The sequence below is a fragment of the Anolis sagrei genome, chromosome X (genome assembly GCF_037176765.1).
Source record: "Anolis sagrei isolate rAnoSag1 chromosome X, rAnoSag1.mat, whole genome shotgun sequence".
Taxonomy (NCBI): Eukaryota; Metazoa; Chordata; class Lepidosauria; order Squamata; family Dactyloidae; genus Anolis; species Anolis sagrei.
Window position 1 is genome coordinate 14309875 of NC_090034.1, and position 10053 is coordinate 14319927.

The following is a 10053-nucleotide window of genomic DNA, read 5'->3' on the forward strand; positions in this document are numbered from 1 at the left end:
AGGAGAATGTCTCCTTCTGCCACATGGTTGTTCGGTTTCACTAGCAAAACGGAGGTGAAACCAACCCCTTAGAAGACTTTCATGCAAGATATAGATATATAATATATACATATTATATATCAGTTTTGTATAATCTTTACTGTATAAACAAGTTTTGGACGTGTTTCCTTTTGTGCTTCTGATGTCCTACACTTGATTCCTGTCTTATTCACTTTGTGAGCGCTCAAAAGGTTAATTGAGCAACTGACATTGAAAGGTTTTTTGGAAATATAAACAATGATGGATCCTTAAGCTGTTCTACCATTGCAAAATTGCTAAAGGAGTATTTTATCTGCTCCGTTTTAATTGTTAACCCAATTAAAGTGTTGTGGCTGCTATATCATCTCAGCCTCTGATTCAATCTGGATTATTTTTTCATCAGAATAGTAGTTTGATCCAGATTCCCTGTTGGATACAATCCCAACAAAGGAGCTGGTTTGCAATCCTTGCTGCCTCCGTCTAATGGCATCCCCTCCCACAAGGATCGATTAGGATCATCTCGTTAATTAAAAGCAACCACCAATTAAAAATCCATCTCAGGAGGAAACAATGGAAGGAGGTTTTGGTGAAGGCTTTCATGGCCGGAAAGACTGGGTTGTTGTGAGTTTTCTGGGCTGTCTGGCCATGTTCCAGAAGCATTCTCTCCTGAGGTTTTCCCCACATTTGTGGCAGGCATCCTCAGAGGTTGTGCGGTCTGTTGGAAATTAGACAAGTGGGTTTATATATCTGTGGAATAATGTCCAAGATGGGAGAAAGAACTCTTGTCTGTTGGAGGGAGGTGTGAATGTTACAATTGGCCATCTTGATTAGCATTTAATGACTTAGCAGTTTCAAGGCCTGGCTTCTTACTGCCTGGGGGAATCCTTTGTTGGGAGGTGATCAGCTGGCTCTGATTGTTTCTTGTCCGGAATTCCCCTGATTTTTTAGTGTTGTTCTTTATTTACTGCTTCGGGAACATGGCCATTCAGCCCGGAAAACTCACAACAACCCAGTCTTTCCGGCCATGAAAGCCTTCACCAAAACCTCCTTCCATTGTTTCCTCCTGAGATGGATTTTTTAATTGGTGGTTGCTTTTAATTAATGAGATGATTCTAATCGATCCTTGTGGGAGGGGATGCCAGGAGGTTTAATGTGTGGCCAGGATCCAGGTATCTTCTTTTTCTTCTTCCTCTTCTTCCTCTTTCTCTACTTCCTCTTTTTTTTTCTTCCTCTTCCTCTTCTTCTTCCCTCTCCTCCTCCTCCTCTTCTTCTTTTTCTTCTACTTCTTCCTCCTCCCCCTCTTCTTTCTCTTCTTCCTCCTCCTCCTCCTCTTACTCCTTCTTCTTCCTCCTCCTCTTCTTCTTATTTACTTCTTTACTTATTATTTCTTGCATTTCCTTCCTGTCTTTCTCAACCCCCGAAGGGACGGCTTACAATGGGCCCCATTCCGAAGCCATTACATAACAAATTACAAAATTAAAACCACAATTAGACATAAAAGCATAATTAACAATACATAAGCCATCGTTAAAACAGTAAAACTGTCCCATCAGCCATATCGTCATTTCAGTCACATTCCCTTAAATTTGCATCTATTGTCCAAAAGCCTGGTCCCAAAACCATGCCTTTAGTTTCTTTCGAAAAACTGGGAGAGGGAGGTGGCCAATCTTACCTCAGTTGGGAGTGTGTTCCATAGGCGGGGGCCACCGCCGAGGAGGCCCTGTCTCTCGTCCCCACCAGGCGCATTTGTGCTGTTGACGGGAGCGAGAGAAGGGCCTCCCCAGATGATCTTAGGTTTCGAGGTGGGACATAGGGGTGGATGCGTTCGGACAAGTAAGCTGGGCCAGAACCGTATAGAGCTTTATAGGTCAGAACCAGCACTTTGAATTGGGCTCGGAGGTGGACTGGCAGCCAATGGAACTGGCACAACGGGGGTGGTATGCTCTCTGTATGTCGTCCCAGTTAGTAGTCTGGCTGCCGACCGTTGAACTAGCTGAAGTTTCCGAACCGTCTTCAAAGGCAGCCCCACGTAGAGCACGTTGCAGTAATCTATTCGGGATGTAACTAGAGCTTGGACCACCGTGGCCAAGTCAGACTTTCCAAGGTACAGGCGCAGCTGGCACACAAGTTTTAATTGTGCAAAAGCTCTCCCGGCCACCGCTGAGATCTGGGCTTCCAGGCTCAGCTAAGAGTCCAGGATCACTCCCAAGCTGCGAACATGCATCTTCAGGGGGAGTGTAACCCCATCTAACACAGCCTGTAACCCTATGCTTCTTCCTCTTCTTCTACTTCCTCCTCCTCCTCTTCTTCTTCTTCCTCCTTCTCTTCTTCTTCCTCCTCCTCCTCCTTCTCTTCTTCTCTTCCTCCTCCTCCTCCTCCTCCTCTTCTTCCTCCTCCTCCTCTTCCTCTTCTTCCTCCTCTTCTCTTCTTCTTCTTCTTCTTCTTCTTCTTCTTTTTTTTTAAATAATCTTTATTAGCTTTTTCTTAAAATATACAAATAGTGTTGATAGGGGGAAGAGAAGGAGAAAAAAAAATAAAAATAAAAAAAAAAGATAAAGAAAAAGAAGAGGGAGAGAGAAGAGGTGATGGGAGACGAGAGAAGAAGTTGGGGGATAGGAGAGTGACTTCCGGGTGCATGAATATGGCGGAGAGTCGCACACACTGATAGCTCTGCAGAAGTGTGTGAGCGCTGGGGCAGACCGGGTAGAGCATAGCTCCCTTCCCCCTCGTGGATTGAAGCAGGGGGGAACAGCGAAACCGGGTGGGTCAGCCGATGGTCCGAAAGGGGGTCTTCTCCTCAAGAGGAGATCTCTGAAAGGACCCGGTATATGACTCCGAGGTACGGCGGGTCACCCAGAACGCAGCAGATCCAAGAAAGGATCGGCACATCTCCTGCCACATGCTCTTTTAACCAAGAAGGAAGGAGAAGGAGGAGGTAAGAACGATACAAGGAAGGAGGGGGTGTCGGAAGGAATCTTAGAAGCTTTCCCTGGAGAAAAGAAGTTCTGAGAAAATACAAAAGGAGGAGAGGGGGTGAGAAGAGAGAGGAGGACTGGAAGAGGAAGAGAGAACAGAATAGAACAGAAGCATTAATGAGAGAGACATCTTGCGAGACAGTAATTTAAAACCAACTAAATCGAACCAAATCAAGAATAAAAAGGTCTACTTGATAATATAGTCCAGGTGAACTATCTGTGCGACTAGAAGGGAAAGCAAGAAGGTAAAGAGCAAAGAGCAAAGAATGAAGAATATTACACAAGGAGTAGAAGATCGTCAGTAAGAGTATATGATTATTTAAACAACAAATAATCAAGTGTGCAAAAGCAGAGAAGTAACCTGAGAGAGAGTGAGAGAATAAGGGATCAAGAAGACAGCATATACAATATTACAATATTATAATCGATATTGCAATCGATATTATAACAGAACAGATCAGCTTAATGATTATTATTCAAGCCCTGCGATACCCTGCTATTCCAAGTATACTAACTGCATAATTGCATAATTGCAAATAATATACGGAGGAAGAGGAAAATACTGACCTTGAGAGCATATTTGTTTTGTCTACGAAGAAGGAGAAGGGAGGGGCAGCGAGGGACGAGGGACGGAGGACAGAGGAGGAGAGAGACGAGGGATGAGCCCGCCCTGAGTACCAGTGACGCGGGCGACACTAAAACAACGCGGAAGAGAAGAGTCCGGGAAATCGCGCGAGAGGACGGAAGAGAGGCGAGAGTTGGGACGAAACACGGAAGTAAACTGAAGTGGATAGAGAAGCCATCGCGAGAAGATAGGGGCGAACGAGACAAATCAAAAACCGCGAGAACTGGAAGCAGGAAGGAGACAAAGGGAGAGCAAAACAAGGAAGTAAGGGGACGAAAGAAACCCACCAAAGCGGGGAAAAGTAAAAGAGGGGACAAGGAACACAAGAAAAGAGGCTTAACAAACTAAGACGGTAAGCTGATAAGAGGTGAAGCGGGTGGCAAAACGAAGTAGGAAGAAACGGAGGCCAGAAAGAAGGTAGAGGGGAAAAGAAAATAATAATAATAAATAAATAATAATAATAAATAATAATAACCAAGAAATAATAATAAATAATAATAAATAATAATAATAAAATAAAAAAAGTGCATGTAATATCTTCCCCCTAGAACAAAGATCTGGCGATTGAAGAATCTGGTGACTGAAGAAGAAATAATTAAATAATAATAATAATAATAAAAAGTAGAAACAACTGACACAGAAAAAGGACCTCAAGATGTATAACACAAGAAATAAAACAGAAAACAATGAGAAAGGTGAGAAAATTGAGAAAATGGACAAAGAACAAAAAGAACCAAAAGAAGCCAAAGGACCCACACGGAGGGCTTCCTTACTGGAAGAACATAACTTAAAAGAACTTCTGGAGAAAATGACAGAGAAAGTGATGAAAGAAATCCAAACAGTGCAAGAGAAACAAGACTTTGCCCATAAGAAATCCCAAGAACAAATGGCGGAAATAAAGAAGGAGATAAAAGAGGAAATTGGAGGAGTAAAAAAGGAACTTACCCTAATGCAGCACGAACTAAAAGAACTGAAAATGGAAAAGAAAGAAATTAAAAAAGCACAGGAGGGCTTACAGGAAAAGATGAGAAATCTAGAACAAAGAAATGCACGACTCGAGGAGAGATGCGAAAGGATGGAAACGAAAGAACTGGAATTCCAACTACGCTTGAGGAATATAGAAGAAGATCCAAAGGAAAATATACGAGACAAGGTGGTAGAAATTCTAGCTGAACTGCTGGAATACACAGATCAAGAGATGCAGGATCAAACGGATAGAGTTTACAGAGTCAACACAAATTTCGCTATGAAAAATAGAGTCGCACGCGACGTGGTGGTGCATTTTGCGAAAAAAACTACAAGAGACGAGGTCCTCAAAACAAACAATAGAAGAACAGTTTATTACAAGGGAAAAAAAATTATAATCCTGAAGGAATTCCCCAACACGGTACTGTCAAGAAGAAGAAAATATAACTTCTTAACGGAAGAATTAAAGAGATACAGAATAAGGTACAGATGGGAAAGAGAGGAAGGTTTAATGGTAACATACAGAGACCAACGATATTGGATCAAGAATGTCGAAAGGGCAAAGGAGTTTCTAGAAAGGATAAGAACAGAAGAAAGAGACAGAGCCAAAAAACCGAAAAGGGACAGACTAAAGAAAAGAGAGGATGAAGAGAAGATGACAGAAAAGGAAAATGAAAAAGAAGACATGAAAGAAGGAAATCAGAATAATCCAGAAAGAGAGAAACTTAGAGAAGAAGGCCAGACAGAAGAAAGAATTCAGGAGGGTGGAGATGAAAAAGAGAATGAGGAAGGAGAAATAGGAGAAGAACCGAGAGACGGAGAAGAAGAGGACGAGGCGGTTAGTCCAACAGAACAAGAATGTCAAGGATGAATGAGTTGCGAATATATTTTAATAATATTAATGGTATTAACTCACAATTTAAAAGAAATAAAATCTTTAACAGACTCATTAAGAAAAAGTTTCACATTGTAGCTTTACAAGAAACCCACATAAAGCAAGATCATACAGCCCACTTAGAAAATAAGAAATTAGGCCAAACATTTATAGCCTCTGCACAAGAAAAAAAAAGGGGGGTGGTAACATACGTGAACAATAACATACCGGCAGAACTGGCCTTTAAAGATGGGGAAGGCAGAATATTAGGAATCAAAATCAAAATTCAAAATCAAAAACTTTTATTTTGTAACATATACGCACCCAACGAATCCAAAATTAAGTTTACGGAAAAGTTAAAAAAATATATAGAGGAACAAGAATACGATCATCTCCTAATTGTAGGAGACTTCAATGGAGTCCTAGACAGAGATTTAGATAGAAGTAAAAGAAACTATATTACAAAAAAAAACAGGGATAAAGGTAATTTACCCAAATCACTAATAAAATTAATGGGAAGATTAAATTTAAAGGATATATGGAGAATAAGAAATGAAAATAAAAAGGACTATACATACTATTCGGCCAGATTTCAGAACTGGTCAAGAATCGATATGGCGTGGGCATCACCAATGATACTAGGAAAAATAAGGAACATTCAGATTACACCTAGGATCGAATCGGACCATTGTCCAATAGAAGTAAAGATAGAACTCTCGGAAAAATTAAGAAGGTGGCGATTGGATGAAAATTTGCTAAAAAGGGAAGAAGATGTGGAAAAAACCAGGAAAAGCTTAAAAGAATACTTTGAGATAAATGATAATTCTGATACGGATATATTGACGCTATGGGAGGCGAGTAAAGCAGTAGTTAGGGGCAACTTCATACAGCAAAAAGCAATAAAAAATAAACAAAAAGCCCAAAAGACTAAGGAGATTCTAGATGAATTAAAAAAAGAGGAAGATAAATTAAAAAAGAACCCTAAGAAAAAGGAGATATTAAATAACTTGGACTATCTACGTAAACAATTGGACTACTTAGAATTAGAGGAAAGGGAAAGACAGCTGAAATACCTAAGACAAAATTCTTTTATGAATGCAAATAAACCTGGAAAATGGTTGTCAAACAAACTAAGGAAAAAGAAGGAAAAGACATATATCTCTAAAATAAAGAATAAAGATATAACATACACTCAAGATGAGGATATAAAGAAGCAATTCTTTGATTTTTATAAGAAACTATACCAAGATGAAAACATAGACCAGGAAAAGATCTACCATTATTTGGGAAAACAAAAATTACAAAAAATATCGGACAAACAAAGAGAAATCCTTAACAAAGAAATATCGGAAGAAGAGATAAAAATAGCAATAAAAAATCTTAAACCAAATAAAGCCCCAGGACCTGATGGTCTTTCATCAGGCTACTATAAAATATTTCAACAAGAACTTATACCCTATTTAAAGGAAGTAATGAATAATGTCAGAATAAATAAAGAAATACCCAATTCTTGGAGACAAGCAAATATAACATTAATACATAAGGAAAATTCAAATTCGGAAGAGGTAAAAAACTACAGGCCAATCTCACTACTGAATGTAGATTACAAAATTTTTAGTAATATTCTAGCAGAAAGAATGAAAAAGGTACTCACAACATATATAGATGAGGATCAAGCAGGATTTCTACCCGGAAGGTATCAGAAAGATAATGTGAGGACAATAATCGATTTAATTGAATATTATGAAATTAATCATCAAAAGAAAGTAATGTTTATGGCGGTAGACGCGGAGAAAGCTTTTGATAATGTTAATTGGCTCTTCTTTAAATGTTTAATAAAAGAAATTGATATGGGTTATTATTTCCAAAACACTATTGAAGCAATCTACGAAAATCAGGAAGCTAAGATTTTAGTGAATGGCATGGAAACAGAGACGATAAAAATAGAAAAAGGAACTAGACAGGGATGCCCCCTATCCCCCTTAATATTTATCTTAACTTTGGAGGTCCTACTGAAGAGAATTAGAGAGGAGAAAGAACTAACTGGGGCAAGAATACAGGAGCAGGATTTTAAGTATAAGGCTTTTGCCGACGATATAATTTGTATAATTGAAAATCCCCCCAAAAAATTAGGCAAATGGTTAGAAGAAATAAACAACTTTGGTAAAGTAGCAGGATTCAAAATGAATTTAGAAAAAACAAAGGCAATAACAAAAAATATTACAAAGAAAGAACAAGAAGAAATAAGCAGAAAATGGAATATACAGATAGTAACGAAACTAAAATACTTGGGAATCATTTTAACAGCTAAAAATTTACAATTGCTGCAAAATAACTATCTAGATAAATGGAAGGAGATTAGGAAAGAACTGAAAAACTGGAAAGACAAGAATTTATCTCTATTAGGGAGAATAGCGACAATTAAAATGAAAATATTACCAAAAATGATATTTATTTTCCAAAATCTACCCATTGTTAGGAACACAAATTTATTTAAGGAATGGAGTAAAGACTTAACTAAATTTATTTGGAATAATAAGAAACCAAGAACTCATTATAACAATTTAATAGAACAAAAAGAAAAAGGAGGATTGGCAACACCCGATTTAAAATTATATTATGAGTCATGCGCTCTAATATGGGCCAGGGACTGGGCAATGTTAAAAAAGAGGAAACTATTGACAGTAGAAGGTATAGACCTCAGGGGAGGATGGCACCTATATATGTGGTACAAAGGGAAAGAAAAAGAAAAAAATTTCGGAAATCATTTTACAAGATCTTCAATCCTAAAAGTATGGGAGAAATATAAAATGAAAATGTATAAGAAAACGCCACTATGGGTGTCGCCTTTGGAAGCAGGCCAGAGGAGGTGTTTAGGCTGGAATGATTGGCCAGTATACAAGGAGATCCTGAAAAACCATTTAGGAACCTTAGTCTTGAAAGATCAACATGAACTTAACACAATAGATAGGAAAATAACATGGTTACAGTATTGGCAGATTAAAGAAAAGTATAAATTAGATATAAAACTAGGATTTGCCCAGGGAAACGACTTTTGGGATAGAATTATGGTCTCAGAGAGGAAACTGATAACAAAGATATATAAAAAACTCTTAGAATGGCATTTAGAGACAAAAACGGAAAAACATTATATGAAAAGATGGAATGAAAATTTAAGAAGGAACATTAGGCAAGCGGAATGGGAACAAATTTGGAAAAAGAGACTAAAATATACATACGCCATAGAGCTAAGAGAGAATTGGGTAAAAATGTCCCTAAGGTGGTACTTAACCCCAAAAAAATTAGGGAAAGTATACAATAACACAAGCACCACGTGTTGGAAATGTAGAAAGGAGGAAGGGCCCTTCTTCCACATGTGGTGGAGCTGTGAGAAAGCGAGGGAATATTGGAAAAAAATACAAAATGAAATTCAAATTATGCTAAAATTGAAAATACCAATGAAACCTGAGATCTTCCTATTAGGAATGTATGATAGGAATTTGGAAAAAGATAAGGATAAAATCCTATTCCTAGCACTGACAGCTGCGAGGATATGCTTCGCAAAAAAATGGAGACAAGAAGAAACGCCGAAAGAAGAGGACTGGATTATAAAAATATTAGAAATCAGCAATCTAGATAGGCTGACCTTTCTGATACTGAAAAACAAAGAAACTGAGAGAAAGGAAACAAACTGGCAAGAAGTCCTGGAATACTTAAGAAAAAAAAGAAAAAAAGGAACATAGATCTGAAAAAAGATATATAGATTGTAACTCAAAAACAATCAGGGAGAGAAAAAGAAGAATTTGAAGTATCCAACAAAACCTATGGACAATACTGAACAGAAGATTCCAAGAAGACACCAGGAGGTCAAGATTTTATTTCTTTCTTTTTTATTTTTATTTTTTTTGTTACTTATTATTATTTTTCCATTCTTTTCTTTTTTCTTTCCCCTTTATTACTACCTATGGTCTTCTGATCTTTTCCTTCTGATCTTCTCCTTCGGATCTTCTTCTTCTTCTTCTTCTTCTTCCTCCTCTTCTTCTTCTTCCTCCTTCTCTTCTTCTTCCTCCTCCTCCTCCTTCTCCTCTTCCTCTTCTTCCTCCTCCTCTTCTTCTCTTCTTCCTCCTCCTCCTCCTCTTCCTCTTCCTCCTCCCCCCTTCTTCTCTTCTTCTTCCTCCTCCTCCTCCTCTTCTTTTCTTCTTCTTCTTCTTCCTCCTCCTCTTCCTCTTCTTCTTCCTCCTCCTCTTCTTCTCTTCCTCCTCCTCCTCCTCCTCTTCCTCTTCTTCCTCCTCCTCCTCCTCTTCCTCTTCTTCCTCCTCCTCTTCCTCTTCTTCCTCCTCCTCCTCCTCTTCCTCCTCCTCCTCTTCTTCCTCCTCCTCCTCTTCTTCTTCCTCCTCTTCTTCTCTTCTTCTTCTTCCTCTTCCTCCTCTTCTTCTCTTCTTCTTCTTCCTCCTCTTCCTCCTCTTCTCTTCTTCTTCTTCATTCTGTGCCCTAGCTCTTGAGAAGTTCGGACTGAAACCCGGAGTGGATCCTGGGGACGTAGCAAGGCCCTTTGAGCCCAGCCTGGACCCAGGCCCCCCTCCCTCCGGAGAAGG